Raw genomic sequence first — 19,188 nt, 5'->3', positions numbered from 1 at the left:
CAAAGAGGCACTGAGTTTGAAGGTAGGCCTTGAAATACATCCACAGGTACACCTCCAATTGACTCAAATTATGTCAATTAGCCTATCAGAAGCTTCCAAAGCCATGACATCATTTTCTGGAATTTTCCAAGCTTTTTAAAGGCACAGTCAACTTAATGTATTTAAACTTCTGACCCACTGGAATTGTGATACAGTGAATTATAAGTGAAATAATCTGTCTGTAAACAATTGTTGGAAAAATTACTTGTGTCATGCACAAAGTAGATGTCCTAACCGACTTGCCAAAACTATAGTTTGTTCACAAGAAATTTGTGGAGTGGTTGAAAAACGAGTTTTAATGACTTCATCCTAAGTGTATGTAAACCTCCGACTTCAACTGTATCTATCATCTGCTTCAATGTAGTTCAGAGATTATAGTACAATAAATTAATAAATCAATATAATTTAAACATTTGACACATATGTATTTTAGTATACATTTAATTCACAGTTTAATTTGTCTGGAAAACAGAATAAAATACATTCGACATAGATCCACTAGGGGGCAGCATATTATATTTATATCCACTAGGGGGCAGCAGATTATATTTATATCCACTAGGGGGCAGCATATTATATTTATATCCACTAGGGGGCAGCAGATTATATTTATATCCACTAGGGGGCAGCAGATTATATTTATATCCACTAGGGGGCCTTTTGGAACTTGGACACTTGTTTTTTCAATCCGTTGTTTAAAACATGTTGAATGAACTGGCTGGCTCCATCCCTCCTCAGATCAGTCCGTCTGTCCGTCCCTCCTCAGATCAGTCCGTCCGTCCGTCCCTCCTCAGATCAGTCCGTCCGTCCGTCCCTCCTCAGATCAGTCCGTCCGTCCGTCCGTCCCTCCTAAGATCAGTCCGTCCGTCCGTCCGTCCCTCCTCAGATCAGTGTGTGTCTGCGTCTGTGCAGGGCCAGGTGATCCGAGCGGGAAAAGGAGCGTTGACAGTCGCCACACGTGAAGGGCTTGACCCCCGTGTGTTTCCTGTAATGACGGGTCAACTCGTCAGAACGGCCAAAATGCCACGTGCACCCGTCCCACGTGCACTTATACGGCTTCTCACCTGGAACAGAGAAGATAGATTATGTTTTTACTCTCACATACACCGGAGAAGTAGAGTGAAATGTGTTGTTGTACAGGGTCATAGTAGTATGATAGGTGTTGTTTTACAGGGTCATAGTAGTATGATAGGTGTTGTTTTACAGGGTCAGTCATAGTAGTATGATAGGTGTTGTTTTACAGGGTCAGTCATAGTAGTATGATAGGTGTTGTTTTACAGGGTCAGTCATAGTAGTATGATAGGTGTTGTTTTACAGGGTCATAGTAGTATGATAGGTGTTGTTTTACAGGGTCATAGTAGTAGTATGATAGGTGTTGTTTTACAGGGTCAGTCATAGTAGTATGATAGGTGTTGTTTTACAGGGTCAGTCACAGTAGTATGATAGGTGTTGTTTTACAGGGTCGGCCATAGTAGTATGATAGGTGTTGTTTTACAGGGTCGGCCATAGTAGTATGATAGGTGTTGTTTTACAGGGTCATAGTAGTATGATAGGTGTTGTTTTACAGGGTCAGTCATAGTAGTATGATAGGTGTTGTTTTACAGGGTCATAGTAGTATGATAGGTGTTGTTTTACAGGGTCATAGTAGTATGATAGGTGTTGTTTTACAGGGTCAGTCATAGTAGTATGATAGGTGTTGTTTTACAGGGTCATAGTAGTATGATAGGTGTTGTTTTACAGGGTCATAGTAGTATGATAGGTGTTGTTTTACAGGGTCAGTCATAGTAGTATGATAGGTGATGTTTTACAGGGTCAGAGTAGTATGATAGGTGTTGTTGTACAGGGTCAGTCATAGTAGTATGATAGGTGGTGTTTTACAGGGTCAGTCATAGTAGTATGATAGGTGTTGTTTTACAGGGTCATAGTAGTATGATAGGTGTTGTTTTACAGGGTCATAGTAGTATGATAGGTGATGTTTTACAGGGTCAGAGTAGTATGATAGGTGTTGTTGTACAGGGTCAGTCATAGTAGTATGATAGGTGGTGTTTTACAGGGTCAGTCATAGTAGTATGATAGGTGTTGTTTTACAGGGTCATAGTAGTATGATAGGTGTTGTTTTACAGGGTCATAGTAGTATGATAGGTGTTGTTTTACAGGGTCAGTCATAGTAGTATGATAGGTGTTGTTTTACAGGGTCAGTCATAGTAGTATGATAGGTGTTGTTTTACAGGGTCATAGTAGTATGATAGGTGTTGTTTTACAGGGTCAGTCATAGTAGTACGATAGGTGTTGTTTTACAGGGTCAGTCATAGTAGTACGATAGGTGTTGTTTTACAGGGTCAGTCATAGTAGTATGATAGGTGGTGTTTTACAGGGTCAGTCATAGTAGTATGATAGGTGTTGTTTTACAGGGTCAGTCATAGTAGTATGATAGGTGTTGTTGTACAGGGTCAGTCATAGTAGTATGATAGGTGTTGTTGTACAGGGTCAGTCATAGTAGTATGATAGGTGTTGTTTTACAGGGTCATAGTAGTATGATAGGTGTTGTTGTACAGGGTCAGTCATAGTAGTATGATAGGTGTTGTTTTACAGGGTCGGTCATATCAGTCATAGTAGTATGATAGGTGTTGTTTTACAGGGTCAGTCATAGTAGTATGATAGGTGTTGTTGTACAGGGTCAGTCATAGTAGTATGATAGGTGTTGTTTTACAGGGTCGGTCATAGTAGTATGATAGGTGTTGTTTTACAGGGTCAGTCACAGTAGTATGATAGGTGTTGTTTTACAGGGTCATAGTAGTATGATAGGTGTTGTTTTACAGGGTCATAGTAGTATGATAGGTGTTGTTTTACAGGGTCATAGTAGTATGATAGGTGATGTTTTACAGGTGTGTGTGTGTGTGTGTGTGTGTGTGTGTGTGTGTGTGTGTGTGTGTGTGTGTGTGTGTGTGTGTGTGTGTGTGTGTGTGTGTGTGTGTGTGTGTGTGTGTGTGTATGACATACCTGTGTGTGTGCGTCTGTGGGCCTTGAGGTGGGAACTCTTGGTGTACTCCTTGTAACAGCCGTAAAACTCACAGCTGTGGACACACCCACGGCCACGCCCCCTGACCTCTGACCTGGTCACATGACCTACTCTCATGCCCTGGATACCTCCGGCCAACATCGAGCTGCAACACAATCAATCAATCAATCAATCAATCAATCAATCATTGCAACACGTTGTATCCCGTTTTCAAGGTTCAATGATCTGTGATGCTGTCTCCTATTGGACGTATCTAGACTGGTTCAATGAACTGTGTTGCTGTCTCCTATTGGTCGTATCTAGACTGGTTCAATGAACTGTGTTCCTGTCTCCTATTGGACGTATCTAGACTGGTTCAATGAACTGTGTTGCTGTCTCCTATTGGTCGTATCTAGACTGGTTCAATGATCTGTGTTCCTGTCTCCTATTGGTCGTATCTCGACTGGTTCAATGAACTGTGTTGCTGTCTCCTATTGGTCGTATCTCGACTGGTTCAATGAACTGTGTTGCTGTCTCCTATTGGTCGTATCTAGACTGGTTCAATGATCTGTGTTGCTGTCTCCTATTGGTCGTATCTAGACTGGTTCAATGATCTGTGTTGCTGTCTCCTATTGGTCGTATCTAGACTGGTTCAATGAACTGTGTTGCTGTCTCCTATTGGTCGTATCTCGACTGGTTCAATGAACTGTGTTGCTGTCTCCTATTGGTCGTATCTCGACTGGTTCAATGAACTGTGATGCTGTCTCCTATTGGACGAATCTCGACTGGTTCAATGATCTGTGATGCTGTCTCCTATTGGTCGTATCTAGACTGGTTCAATGGACTGTGTTGCTGTCTCCTATTGGTCGTATCTAGACTGCTTCAATGAACTGTGTCGCTGTCTCCTATTGGTCGTATCTAGACTGGTTCAATGGACTGTGTTGCTGTCTCCTATTGGTCGTATCTAGACTGGTTCAATGAACTGTGTCGCTGTCTCCTATTGGTCGTATCTAGACTGGTTCAATGAACTGTGTCGCTGTCTCCTATTGGTCGTATCTAGACTGGTTCAATGGACTGTGTTGCTGTCTCCTATTGGTCGTATCTAGACTGGTTCAATGAACTGTGTCGCTGTCTCCTATTGGTCGTATCTAGACTGGTTCAATGGACTGTGTTGCTGTCTCCTATTGGTCGTATCTAGACTGGTTCAATGAACTGTGTTGCTGTCTCCTATTGGTCGTATCTAGACTGGTTCAATGAACTGTGTCGCTGTCTCCTATTGGTCGTGTCTAGACTGGTTCAATGGACTGTGTTGCTGTCTCCTATTGGTCGTATCTAGACTGGTTCAATGAACTGTGTCGCTGTCTCCTATTGGTCGTATCTAGACTGGTTCAATGGACTGTGTTGCTGTCTCCTATTGGTCGTATCTCGACTGGTTCAATGGACTGTGTTTCTGTCTCCTATTGGTCGTATCTAGACTGGTTCAATGGACTGTGTTGCTGTCTCCTATTGGTCGTATCTCGACTGGTTCAATGGACTGTGTTTCTGTCTCCTATTGGTCGTATCTCGACTGGTTCAATGAACTGTGTCGCTGTCTCCTATTGGTCGTATCTAGACTGGTTCAATGGACTGTGTTCCTGTCTCCTATTGGTCGTATCTAGACTGGTTCAATGAACTGTGTTGCTGTCTCCTATTGGTCGTATCTAGACTGGTTCAATGATCTGTGTCGCTGTCTCCTATTGGTCGTATCTAGACTGGTTCAATGATCTGTGTCGCTGTCTCCTATTGGTCGTATCTCGACTGGTTCAATGATCTGTGTCGCTGTCTCCTATTGGTCGTATCTAGACTGGTTCAATGGACTGTGTCGCTGTCTCCTATTGGTCGTATCTCGACTGGTTCAATGATCTGTGTCGCTGTCTCCTATTGGTCGTATCTCGACTGGTTCAATGATCTGTGTTGCTGTCTCCTATTGGTCGTATCTCGACTGGTTCAATGATCTGTGATGCTGTCTCCTATTGGTCGTATCTAGACTGGTTCAATGGACTGTGTTGCTGTCTCCTATTGGTCGTATCTAGACTGGTTCAATGAACTGTGTCGCTGTCTCCTATTGGTCGTATCTAGACTGGTTCAATGGACTGTGTTGCTGTCTCCTATTGGTCGTATCTAGACTGGTTCAATGAACTGTGTCGCTGTCTCCTATTGGTCGTATCTAGACTGGTTCAATGAACTGTGTCGCTGTCTCCTATTGGTCGTATCTAGACTGGTTCAATGGACTGTGTTGCTGTCTCCTATTGGTCGTATCTAGACTGGTTCAATGAACTGTGTCGCTGTCTCCTATTGGTCGTATCTAGACTGGTTCAATGGACTGTGTTGCTGTCTCCTATTGGTCGTATCTAGACTGGTTCAATGAACTGTGTTGCTGTCTCCTATTGGTCGTATCTAGACTGGTTCAATGAACTGTGTCGCTGTCTCCTATTGGTCGTATCTAGACTGGTTCAATGGACTGTGTTGCTGTCTCCTATTGGTCGTATCTAGACTGGTTCAATGAACTGTGTCGCTGTCTCCTATTGGTCGTATCTAGACTGGTTCAATGGACTGTGTTGCTGTCTCCTATTGGTCGTATCTCGACTGGTTCAATGGACTGTGTTTCTGTCTCCTATTGGTCGTATCTAGACTGGTTCAATGGACTGTGTTGCTGTCTCCTATTGGTCGTATCTCGACTGGTTCAATGGACTGTGTTTCTGTCTCCTATTGGTCGTATCTAGACTGGTTCAATGGACTGTGTTGCTGTCTCCTATTGGTCGTATCTCGACTGGTTCAATGGACTGTGTTTCTGTCTCCTATTGGTCGTATCTAGACTGGTTCAATGGACTGTGTTGCTGTCTCCTATTGGTCGTATCTCGACTGGTTCAATGAACTGTGTTGCTGTCTCCTATTGGACGTATCTAGACTGGTTCAATGAACTGTGTCGCTGTCTCCTATTGGACGTATCTAGACTGGTTCAATGAACTGTGTCGCTGTCTCCTATTGGTCGTATCTCGACTGGTTCAATGAACTGTGTCGCTGTCTCCTATTGGTCGTATCTAGACTGGTTCAATGAACTGTGTTGCTGTCTCCTATTGGACGTATCTCGACTGGTTCAATGAACTGTGTTGCTGTCTCCTATTGGACGTATCTAGACTGGTTCAATGAACTGTGTTGCTGTCTCCTATTGGACGTATCTAGACTGGTTCAATGAACTTTGTTGCTGTCTCCTATTGGACGTATCTAGACTGGTTCAATGAACTGTGTTGCTGTCTCCTATTGGTCGTATCTAGACTGGTTCAATGCACTGTGTTGCTGTCTCCTATTGGTCGTATCTAGACTGGTTCAATGAACTGTGTCGCTGTCTCCTATTGGTCGTATCTAGACTGGTTCAATGAACTGTGTTGCTGTCTCCTATTGGACGTATCTAGACTGGTTCAATGAACTGTGTTGCTGTCTCCTATTGGACGTATCTAGACTGGTTCAATGAACTGTGTTGCTGTCTCCTATTGGTCGTATCTCGACTGGTTCAATGGACTGTGTTGCTGTCTCCTATTGGTCGTATCTAGACTGGTTCAATGAACTGTGTCGCTGTCTCCTATTGGTCGTATCTAGACTGGTTCAATGGACTGTGTCGCTGTCTCCTATTGGTCGTATCTAGACTGGTTCAATGGACTGTGTTGCTGTCTCCTATTGGTCGTATCTAGACTGGTTCAATGAACTGTGTCGCTGTCTCCTATTGGTCGTATCTAGACTGGTTCAATGGACTGTGTTGCTGTCTCCTATTGGTCGTATCTAGACTGGTTCAATGAACTGTGTTGCTGTCTCCTATTGGTCGTATCTAGACTGGTTCAATGAACTGTGTTGCTGTCTCCTATTGGTCGTATCTAGACTGGTTCAATGAACTGTGTCGCTGTCTCCTATTGGTCGTATCTAGACTGGTTCAATGGACTGTGTTGCTGTCTCCTATTGGTCGTATCTAGACTGGTTCAATGAACTGTGTCGCTGTCTCCTATTTGTCGTATCTAGACTGGTTCAATGGACTGTGTTGCTGTCTCCTATTGGTCGTATCTCGACTGGTTCAATGGACTGTGTTTCTGTCTCCTATTGGTCGTATCTAGACTGGTTCAATGGACTGTGTTGCTGTCTCCTATTGGTCGTATCTCGACTGGTTCAATGGACTGTGTTTCTGTCTCCTATTGGTCGTATCTCGACTGGTTCAATGAACTGTGTCGCTGTCTCCTATTGGTCGTATCTCGACTGGTTCAATGAACTCTGTTCCTGTCTCCTATTGGTCGTATCTAGACTGGTTCAATGAACTGTGTTGCTGTCTCCTATTGGTCGTATCTAGACTGGTTCAATGATCTGTGTCGCTGTCTCCTATTGGTCGTATCTAGACTGGTTCAATGATCTGTGTCGCTGTCTCCTATTGGTCGTATCTCGACTGGTTCAATGATCTGTGTCGCTGTCTCCTATTGGTCGTATCTAGACTGGTTCAATGGACTGTGTCGCTGTCTCCTATTGGTCGTATCTCGACTGGTTCAATGATCTGTGTCGCTGTCTCCTATTGGTCGTATCTCGACTGGTTCAATGATCTGTGTTGCTGTCTCCTATTGGTCGTATCTCGACTGGTTCAATGATCTGTGATGCTGTCTCCTATTGGTCGTATCTAGACTGGTTCAATGGACTGTGTTGCTGTCTCCTATTGGTCGTATCTAGACTGGTTCAATGAACTGTGTCGCTGTCTCCTATTGGTCGTATCTAGACTGGTTCAATGGACTGTGTTGCTGTCTCCTATTGGTCGTATCTAGACTGGTTCAATGAACTGTGTCGCTGTCTCCTATTGGTCGTATCTAGACTGGTTCAATGAACTGTGTCGCTGTCTCCTATTGGTCGTATCTAGACTGGTTCAATGGACTGTGTTGCTGTCTCCTATTGGTCGTATCTAGACTGGTTCAATGAACTGTGTCGCTGTCTCCTATTGGTCGTATCTAGACTGGTTCAATGGACTGTGTTGCTGTCTCCTATTGGTCGTATCTAGACTGGTTCAATGAACTGTGTTGCTGTCTCCTATTGGTCGTATCTAGACTGGTTCAATGAACTGTGTCGCTGTCTCCTATTGGTCGTATCTAGACTGGTTCAATGGACTGTGTTGCTGTCTCCTATTGGTCGTATCTAGACTGGTTCAATGAACTGTGTCGCTGTCTCCTATTGGTCGTATCTAGACTGGTTCAATGGACTGTGTTGCTGTCTCCTATTGGTCGTATCTCGACTGGTTCAATGGACTGTGTTTCTGTCTCCTATTGGTCGTATCTAGACTGGTTCAATGGACTGTGTTGCTGTCTCCTATTGGTCGTATCTCGACTGGTTCAATGGACTGTGTTTCTGTCTCCTATTGGTCGTATCTAGACTGGTTCAATGGACTGTGTTGCTGTCTCCTATTGGTCGTATCTCGACTGGTTCAATGAACTGTGTTGCTGTCTCCTATTGGACGTATCTAGACTGGTTCAATGAACTGTGTCGCTGTCTCCTATTGGACGTATCTAGACTGGTTCAATGAACTGTGTCGCTGTCTCCTATTGGTCGTATCTCGACTGGTTCAATGAACTGTGTCGCTGTCTCCTATTGGTCGTATCTAGACTGGTTCAATGAACTGTGTTGCTGTCTCCTATTGGACGTATCTCGACTGGTTCAATGAACTGTGTTGCTGTCTCCTATTGGACGTATCTAGACTGGTTCAATGAACTGTGTTGCTGTCTCCTATTGGACGTATCTAGACTGGTTCAATGAACTTTGTTGCTGTCTCCTATTGGACGTATCTAGACTGGTTCAATGAACTGTGTTGCTGTCTCCTATTGGTCGTATCTAGACTGGTTCAATGCACTGTGTTGCTGTCTCCTATTGGTCGTATCTAGACTGGTTCAATGAACTGTGTCGCTGTCTCCTATTGGTCGTATCTAGACTGGTTCAATGAACTGTGTTGCTGTCTCCTATTGGACGTATCTAGACTGGTTCAATGAACTGTGTTGCTGTCTCCTATTGGACGTATCTAGACTGGTTCAATGAACTGTGTTGCTGTCTCCTATTGGTCGTATCTCGACTGGTTCAATGGACTGTGTTGCTGTCTCCTATTGGTCGTATCTAGACTGGTTCAATGAACTGTGTCGCTGTCTCCTATTGGTCGTATCTCGACTGGTTCAATGAACTGTGTTCCTGTCTCCTATTGGTCGTATCTAGACTGGTTCAATGAACTGTGTTGCTGTCTCCTATTGGTCGTATCTAGACTGGTTCAATGATCTGTGTCGCTGTCTCCTATTGGTCGTATCTAGACTGGTTCAATGATCTGTGTCGCTGTCTCCTATTGGTCGTATCTCGACTGGTTCAATGATCTGTGTCGCTGTCTCCTATTGGTCGTATCTAGACTGGTTCAATGGACTGTGTCGCTGTCTCCTATTGGTCGTATCTCGACTGGTTCAATGATCTGTGTCGCTGTCTCCTATTGGTCGTATCTCGACTGGTTCAATGATCTGTGTTGCTGTCTCCTATTGGTCGTATCTCGACTGGTTCAATGATCTGTGATGCTGTCTCCTATTGGTCGTATCTAGACTGGTTCAATGGACTGTGTTGCTGTCTCCTATTGGTCGTATCTAGACTGGTTCAATGAACTGTGTCGCTGTCTCCTATTGGTCGTATCTAGACTGGTTCAATGGACTGTGTTGCTGTCTCCTATTGGTCGTATCTAGACTGGTTCAATGAACTGTGTCGCTGTCTCCTATTGGTCGTATCTAGACTGGTTCAATGGACTGTGTTGCTGTCTCCTATTGGTCGTATCTAGACTGGTTCAATGAACTGTGTCGCTGTCTCCTATTGGTCGTATCTAGACTGGTTCAATGGACTGTGTTGCTGTCTCCTATTGGTCGTATCTAGACTGGTTCAATGAACTGTGTTGCTGTCTCCTATTGGTCGTATCTAGACTGGTTCAATGAACTGTGTCGCTGTCTCCTATTGGTCGTATCTAGACTGGTTCAATGGACTGTGTTGCTGTCTCCTATTGGTCGTATCTAGACTGGTTCAATGAACTGTGTCGCTGTCTCCTATTGGTCGTATCTAGACTGGTTCAATGGACTGTGTTGCTGTCTCCTATTGGTCGTATCTCGACTGGTTCAATGGACTGTGTTTCTGTCTCCTATTGGTCGTATCTAGACTGGTTCAATGGACTGTGTTGCTGTCTCCCATTGGTCGTATCTCGACTGGTTCAATGGACTGTGTTTCTGTCTCCTATTGGTCGTATCTAGACTGGTTCAATGGACTGTGTTGCTGTCTCCTATTGGTCGTATCTCGACTGGTTCAATGGACTGTGTTTCTGTCTCCTATTGGTCGTATCTAGACTGGTTCAATGGACTGTGTTGCTGTCTCCTATTGGTCGTATCTCGACTGGTTCAATGAACTGTGTTGCTGTCTCCTATTGGACGTATCTAGACTGGTTCAATGAACTGTGTCGCTGTCTCCTATTGGACGTATCTAGACTGGTTCAATGAACTGTGTCGCTGTCTCCTATTGGTCGTATCTCGACTGGTTCAATGAACTGTGTCGCTGTCTCCTATTGGTCGTATCTAGACTGGTTCAATGAACTGTGTTGCTGTCTCCTATTGGACGTATCTCGACTGGTTCAATGAACTGTGTTGCTGTCTCCTATTGGACGTATCTAGACTGGTTCAATGAACTGTGTTGCTGTCTCCTATTGGACGTATCTAGACTGGTTCAATGAACTTTGTTGCTGTCTCCTATTGGACGTATCTAGACTGGTTCAATGAACTGTGTTGCTGTCTCCTATTGGTCGTATCTAGACTGGTTCAATGCACTGTGTTGCTGTCTCCTATTGGTCGTATCTAGACTGGTTCAATGAACTGTGTCGCTGTCTCCTATTGGTCGTATCTAGACTGGTTCAATGAACTGTGTTGCTGTCTCCTATTGGACGTATCTAGACTGGTTCAATGAACTGTGTTGCTGTCTCCTATTGGACGTATCTAGACTGGTTCAATGAACTGTGTTGCTGTCTCCTATTGGTCGTATCTAGACTGGTTCAATGAACTGTGTTGCTGTCTCCTATTGGTCGTATCTAGACTGGTTCAATGAACTGTGTTCCTGTCTCCTATTGGTCGTATCTAGACTGGTTCAATGAACTGTGTTGCTGTCTCCTATTGGACGTATCTAGACTGGTTCAATGAACTGTGTTGCTGTCTCCTATTGGTCGTATCTAGACTGGTTCAATGAACTGTGTTGCTGTCTCCTATTGGTCGTATCTAGACTGGTTCAATGAACTGTGTTGCTGTCTCCTATTGGTCGTATCTAGACTGGTTCAATGAACTGTGTTGCTGTCTCCTATTGGTCGTATCTAGACTGGTTCAATGAACTGTGTTCCTGTCTCCTATTGGTCGTATCTAGACTGGTTCAATGAACTGTGTTGCTGTCTCCTATTGGACGTATCTAGACTGGTTCAATGAACTGTGTTGCTGTCTCCTATTGGTCGTATCTCGACTGGTTCAATGAACTGTGATGCTGTCTCCTATTGGTCGTATCTAGACTGGTTCAATGAACTGTGTTGCTGTCTCCTATTGGTCGTATCTCGACTGGTTCAATGATCTGTGTTGCTGTCTCCTATTGGTCGTATCTCGACTGGTTCAATGAACTGTGTTGCTGTCTCCTATTGGACGTATCTAGACTGGTTCAATGCATTTGAAAGGTATTTTCTAACAGTCTCTTCTCCTTCGCCACTAGATGGAGCCCTGTGATCAAGTGAAGAGGTGGAATGGACGGCTACTGTAGTCATTCCTGACCCACTCTGGTTACAGCCCGTCCCATCTCTGTAGTCAGTCCTGACCCACTCTGGTTACAGCCTGTCCCATCTCTGTAGTCAGTCCTGACCCACTCTGGTTACAGCCTGTCCCATCTCTGTAGTCAGTCCTGACCCACTCTGGTTACAGCCTGTCCCATCTCTGTAGTCAGTCCTGACCCACTCTGGTTACAGCCTGTCCCATCTCTGTAGTCAGTCCTGACCCACTCTGGTTACAGCCTGTCCCATCTCTGTAGTCAGTCCTGAACCACTCTGGTTACAGCCCGTCCCATCTCTGTAGTCAGTCCTGACCCACTCTGGTTACAGCCTGTCCCATCTCTGTAGTCAGTCCTGACCCACTCTGGTTACAGCCCGTCCCATCTCTGTAGTCAGTCCTGACCCACTCTGGTTACAGCCCGTCCCATCTCTGTAGTCAGTCCTGACCCACTCTGGTTACAGCCTGTCCCATCTCTGTAGTCAGTCCTGACCCACTCTGGTTACAGCCCGTCCCATCTCTGTAGTCAGTCCTGACCCACTCTGGTTACAGCCCGTCCCATCTCTGTAGTCAGTCCTGACCCACTCTGGTTACAGCCCGTCCCATCTCTGTAGTCAGTCCTGACCCACTCTGGTTACAACCCGTCCCATCTCTGTAGTCAGTCCTGACCCACTCTGGTTACAGCCCGTCCCATCTCTGTAGTCAGTCCTGACCCACTCTGGTAACAGCCCGTCCCATCTCTGTAGTCAGTCCTGACCCACTCTGGTTACAGCCCGTCCCATCTCTGTAGTCAGTCCTGACCCACTCTGGCTACAGCCTGTCCCATCTCTGTAGTCAGTCCTGACCCACTCTGGTTACAGCCCGTCCCATCTCTGTAGTCAGTCCTGACCCACTCTGGTTACAGCCCGTCCCATCTCTGTAGTCAGTCCTGACCCACTCTGGTTACAGCCTGTCCCATCTCTGTAGTCAGTCCTGACCCACTCTGGTTACAGCCCGTCCCATCTCTGTAGTCAGTCCTGACCCACTCTGGTTACAGCCCGTCCCATCTCTGTAGTCAGTCCTGACCCACTCTGGTTACAGCCCGTCCCATCTCTGTAGTCAGTCCTGACCCACTCTGGTTACAACCCGTCCCATCTCTGTAGTCAGTCCTGACCCACTCTGGTTACAGCCCGTCCCATCTCTGTAGTCAGTCCTGACCCACTCTGGTAACAGCCCGTCCCATCTCTGTAGTCAGTCCTGACCCACTCTGGTTACAGCCCGTCCCATCTCTGTAGTCAGTCCTGACCCACTCTGGTTACAACCTGTCCCATCTCTGTAGTCAGTCCTGACCCACTCTGGTTACAGCCCGTCCCATCTCTGTAGTCAGTCCTGACCCACTCTGGTTACAGCCCGTCCCATCTCTGTAGTCAGTCCTGACCCACTCTGGTTACAGCCCGTCCCATCTCTGTAGTCAGTCCTGACCCACTCTGGTTACAGCCCGTCCCATCTCTGTAGTCAGTCCTGACCCACTCTGGTTACAGCCCGTCCCATCTCTGTAGTCAGTCCTGACCCACTCTGGTTACAGCCCGTCCCATCTCTGTAGTCAGTCCTGACCCACTCTGGTTACAGCCCGTCCCATCTCTGTAGTCAGTCCTGACCCACTCTGGTTACAACCCGTCCCATCTCTGTAGTCAGTCCTGACCCACTCTGGTTACAGCCCGTCCCATCTCTGTAGTCAGTCCTGACCCACTCTGGTTACAGCCCGTCCCATCTCTGTAGTCAGTCCTGACCCACTCTGGTTACAGCCCGTCCCATCTCTGTAGTCAGTCCTGACCCACTCTGGTTACAGCCCGTCCCATCTCTGTAGTCAGTCCTGACCCACTCTGGCTACAGCCCGTCCCATCTCTGTAGTCAGTCCTGACCCACTCTGGTTACAGCCCGTCCCATCTCTGTAGTCAGTCCTGACCCACTCTGGTTACAGCCCGTCCCATCTCTGTAGTCAGTCCTGACCCACTCTGGTTACAGCCCGTCCCATCTCTGTAGTCAGTCCTGACCCACTCTGGTTACAGCCCGTCCCATCTCTGTAGTCAGTCCTGACCCACTCTGGTTACAGCCCGTCCCATCTCTGTAGTCAGTCCTGACCCACTCTGGTTACAGCCCGTCCCATCTCTGTAGTCAGTCCTGACCCACTCTGGTTACAGCCCGTCCCATCTCTGTAGTCAGTCCTGACCCACTCTGGTTACAGCCCGTCCCATCTCTGTAGTCAGTCCTGACCCACTCTGGTTACAGCCCGTCCCATCTCTGTAGTCAGTCCTGACCCACTCTGGTTACAGCCCGTCCCATCTCTGTAGTCAGTCCTGACCCACTCTGGTTACAGCCCGTCCCATCTCTGTAGTCAGTCCTGACCCACTCTGGTTACAGCCCGTCCCATCTCTGTAGTCAGTCCTGACCCACTCTGGTTACAGCCCGTCCCATCTCTGTAGTCAGTCCTGACCCACTCTGGCTACAGCCTGTCCCATCTCTGTAGTCAGTCCTGACCCACTCTGGTTACAGCCTGTCCCATCTCTGTAGTCAGCCCTGACCCACTCTGGTTACAGCCTGTCCCATCTCTGTAGTCAGTCCTGACCCACTCTGGCTACAGCCCGTCCCATCTCTGTAGTCAGTCCTGAACCACTCTGGTTACAGCCCGTCCCATCTCTGTAGTCAGTCCTGACCCACTCTGGTTACAGCCCGTCCCATCTCTGTAGTCAGTCCTGACCCACTCTGGTTACAGCCCGTCCCATCTCTGTAGTCAGTCCTGACCCACTCTGGTTACAGCCTGTCCCATCTCTGTAGTCAGTCCTGACCCACTCTGGTTACAGCCTGTCCCATCTCTGTAGTCAGTTCTGACCCACTCTGGTTACAGCCTGTCCCATCTCTGTAGTCAGTCCTGACCCACTCTGGCTACAGCCTGTCCCATCTCTGTAGTCAGTCCTGACCCACTCTGGTTACAGCCTGTCCCATCTCTGTAGTCAGTCCTGACCCACTCTGGCTACAGCCTGTCCCATCTCTGTAGTCAGTCCTGACCCACTCTGGTTACAGCCTGTCCCATCTCTGTAGTCAGTCCTGACCCACTCTGGTTACAGCCTGTCCCATCTCTGTAGTCAGTCCTGACCCACTCTGGTTACAGCCTGTCCCATCTCTGTAGTCAGTCCTGACCCACTCTGGTTACAGCCCGTCCCATCTCTGTAGTCAGTCCTGACCCACTCTGGTTACAGCCCGTCCCATCTCTGTAGTCAGTCCTGACCCACTCTGGTTACAGCCCGTCCCATCTCTGTAGTCAGTCCTGACCCACTCTGGTTACAGCCCGTCCCATCTCTGTAGTCAGTCCTGACCCACTCTGGTTACAGCCGGTCATCTCTGTAGTCAGTCCTGACCCACTCTGGTTACAACCTGTCCCATCTCTGTACTCACTCATGACCCACTCTGGTAACAGCCCGTCCCATCTCTGTACTCACTCATGACCCACTCTGGTAACAGCCCGTCCCATCTCTGTCACACTGTCCAGCCTCATGGTCGGCAGCTCATCATCCTGGCCGTCACCATGGTACCACCAGGGTTCTGCTGTGTGCTGGGTGGGTGTAGAGCAGGGGTGTGGGCCGTACCACTACGGGCGTACGGTGGGCATGAAGAGGGGCAGGGCTGGAGGAGAGTGGTGTGAGGACGTACCCTCTGACAAAACCACAAAGGACTCTCATGCCGGGACTCTTTGGGACATACGTAATGACAGAGGAGGAGGATGATGATGAGGAAGGCCTGGTGATGGAGGTGGACGGCAGGGGGCCCAGTGAGACCCCTGTGGATGTTGGAGGGGTCCTGGAGCGGCTGGTGGACAGATCTACAGGCTCTGTCTGGGGCTGGAAGGAATTTGGGTTACAGGGTTGTGTGTCTGGAGGTCTCGGAGGTACTGGGTCGAACATCTTCCTCTTCAGAACCACCCTGTCCATCTCAGGAGGGGACAACACCAACAGAGACTGGAGAGGAGAGAGGAGAGAGAGGAGAGAGGAGAAGAAGAGAGGGGAGAGAGGAGAGAGGAGAGAGGAGAGACGGGAGAGTGGAAGAAGAGAGGGGGAGAAAGGAGAGAGGGGAAGGGGAGAGGGGAGAGAGGAGGGGAGAGGGGAAGGGGAGAGGGAGGAGAGAGGGGGATAGAGGAGAGAGGATAGGGTAGAGGGGAGAGATGAGAGAGGGTCAAGAAGAGAGGGGGAGAGAGGAGGGAGGAGAGAGGGGAGACGGGAGAGCGGAAGAAGAGAGGGGGAGAAAGGAGAGAGGTGAAGGAGACAGTGAGGGAGGAGAGAGGGGAAGGAGAGAGGGGGATAGAGGAGAGAGGATAGGGGAGAGAGGGAGAGATGAGGGGGGAAGGGGAGAGGAGGAGAGAGCAGGAGAGAGGAGAGGTTGGAGGAGGGGAGAGGGGAAGGGGAGAAGGAGGAGAGAGGGGAAGGAGAGAGGGAAAGGAGAGGGGTGATAGAGGGGAGAGAGGAGGGGGGAAGGGGAGAGGAGGAGAGAGGAGGAGAGAGGAGAGGTTGGAGGAGGGGAGAGGGGAAGGGGAGAGGGAGAACAGAGGGGAAGGAGAGAGGGGAATAGAGGAGAGAGGAGAGAGGAGGAGAGAGGAGAGGTTGGAGGAGGGGAGAGGGGAAGGGGAGAGGGAGGACAGAGGGGAAGGAGAGAGGGGAATAGAGGAGAGAGGAGAGGGGAGAGAGGAGGGGAGATGAGAAGGGGAGAGGGGAGAGGAGGAGAGAGGAGAGGTTGGAGGAGGGGGGACAGAGGGGAAGGGGAGAGGGGAATAAAGGAAATAAAAAGAAAGGAAATCTTATAGCAAGAGCTTCCTTTATGTGATCTATAAACAGCTTCCTTTATGTGATCTATAAAGAGCTTCCTTCATGTGATCTATAAAGAGCTTCCTTCATGTGATCTATAAACAGCTTCCTTTATGTGATCTATAAAGAGCTTCCTTCATGTGATCTATAAAGAGCTTCCTTTATGTGATCTATAAAGAGCTTCCTTCATGTGATATATAAAGAGCTTCCTTCATGTGATCTATAAAGAGCTTCCTTTATGTGATCGATAAACAGCTTCCTTCATGTGATCTATAAAGAGCTTCCTTTATGTGGATCTATAAAGAGCTTCCTTCATGTGATCTATAAAGAGCTTCCTTTACGTGATTTATAAAGAGCTTCCTTCATGTGATCAGTATAACACTGAACAGAGAGGAGAGGAGAGGAGAGGAGCGGAGCGGAGAGGAGAGGTCCATGGCAGGGGGCCCACCCTAACAGAACAGAACAGAGGGCTTGTGTTTCAGAGTGGTTCAGTCTTTCTACTGCTCTGTTGATTTAAGAGAGGCCCTGATGGTCCCCTGACGCGCTCCAGAGACAGACACTACATTTCCTGTTGCTCTCTACCATTAACTAGCTGTCGCCCCGACGGACACGCCACCAGCACCGCTAACAGGAACAGAGAGGACGGGAGTTGAGAAAAGTACACAGAGGAAAAGACCGGGGGTTTAAAAGTAGACACACACACAGCAACACATCCTCTTACCTGAGGCTCCAGGGACTCTGATTGGACGCTGACAGCAGGCATCCTATCGATCTACAGCATGATGTCCCGCCCACGCTGTTTAGCGAGACGAAATAGAATCAACGTTTTCATTCGTATATTTGATAGGAACGTTATTAAACCACGATGTAAAACATTGGTAAACGTAACCGTGAACAGCCTGTGTTCTGTGGCACTGTAACACCTCTGACTTGCAGCATCGGTCTCTGGGTTGTAGAGAGACCCGTGGTGGTTTCAGTCAGACATATAACCCACAATGCAACTTCCTCCCAGACAGACAGGCGCCGCCGTCGGACTTTCTGGTAAACCAGCTCACACTTTAACCACAGGTTCCTGCTGCTCAACATCGTTTAACCTTCCGCCTATGGCTCTGTCCTGTCTGTCTGTCTGTCTGTCTGTGTGTCTGTCTGTCTGTCTGTCTGTCTGTCTGTCTGTCTTGTCTGTCTGTTCTGTCTGTCTGTCTGTCTGTCTGTCTGTCTGTCTGTCTGTCTGTCTGTCTCTCCTGTCTGTTCTGTCTGTCTGTCTGTCTGTCTGTCTGTCTGTCTCTCTCTGTCCTGTCTGTCTGTCTGTCTGTCTGTCTGTCTGTCTGTCTGTCTGTCTGTCTGTATACTCTTGTTTCCTCCTCTCCTCTCCTCTCCTCTCCTCTCCTCTCCTCTCCTCTCCTCTCCTCTCCTCTCCTCTCCTCTCCTCTCCTCTCCTCTCCTCTCCTCTCCTCTCCTCTGTTCAGTGTTATACTGATCACATGAAGGAAGCTCTTTATAGATCACATGAAGGAAGCTCTTTAAATATCACATAAAGAACGCTCTTTATCAACAACATAAAGGAAGCTCTTTATATATCACATAAAGGAAGCTCTTTAAATATCACATAAAGGAAGCTCTTTATATATCACATAAAGGAAGCTCTTTATATATCACATAAAGGAAGCTCTTTATATACCACATAAAGGAAGCTCTTTATAGATCCACATAAAGGAAGCTCTTTAAATATCACATAAAGGAAGCTCTTTAAATATCACATAAAGGAAACTCTTTATAGATCACATAAAGGAAGCTCTTTATATATCACATAAAGGAAGCTCTTTACATATCACATAAAGGAAGCTCTTTATATACCACATAAAGGAAGCTCTTTATAGATCCACATAAAGGAAGCTCTTTAAATATCACATAAAGGAAGCTCTATAAATATCACATAAAGGAAGCTCTTTATAAATCACATAAAGGAAGCTCTTTAAATATCATATAAAGGAAGCTCTTTATAGATCACATACAGGAAGCTCTTTATATATCACATAAAGGAAGCTCTTTACATATCACATAAAGGAAGCTCTTTATATATCACATAAAGGAAGCTCTTTACAGATCACATAAAGGAAGCTCTATATAGATCACATAAAGGAAGCTCTTTATATATCACATAAAGGAAGCTCTTTATATATCACATAAAGGAAGCTCTTTATATATCACACAAAGGAAGCTTTTTATAGATCACATAAAGGAAGCTCTTTAAATATCACATAAAGGAAGCTCTTTAAATATCACATAAAGGAAGCTCTTTATATACCACATAAAGGAAGCTCTTTATAGATCCACATAAAGGAAGCTCTTGAAATATCACATAAAGGAAGCTCTTTATATATCACATAAAGGAAGCTCTTTATAGATCACATAAAGAAAGCTCTTTAAATATCACATAAAGAAAGCTCTTTAAATATCACATGAAGAAAGC

At 46.8% G+C, this 19,188-nt stretch overlaps 1 pseudogene; it reads right to left on the bottom strand.

The window, feature by feature from the left end:
* Nucleotides 1-464: 464 nt before the first annotated feature.
* LOC129860032 (Krueppel-like factor 12) lies at nt 465-17,499 on the bottom strand (annotated as a pseudogene).
* Between the last annotated feature and the right edge of the window lie 1,689 nt (nt 17,500-19,188).

The sequence above is a fragment of the Salvelinus fontinalis genome, chromosome 7, assembly GCF_029448725.1.
Source record: "Salvelinus fontinalis isolate EN_2023a chromosome 7, ASM2944872v1, whole genome shotgun sequence".
In the NCBI taxonomy this organism is placed as follows: domain Eukaryota; kingdom Metazoa; phylum Chordata; class Actinopteri; order Salmoniformes; family Salmonidae; genus Salvelinus; species Salvelinus fontinalis.
Note: the sequence above shows the minus strand (reverse complement) of the source record. Positions and strands in the feature narration are given on the sequence as shown.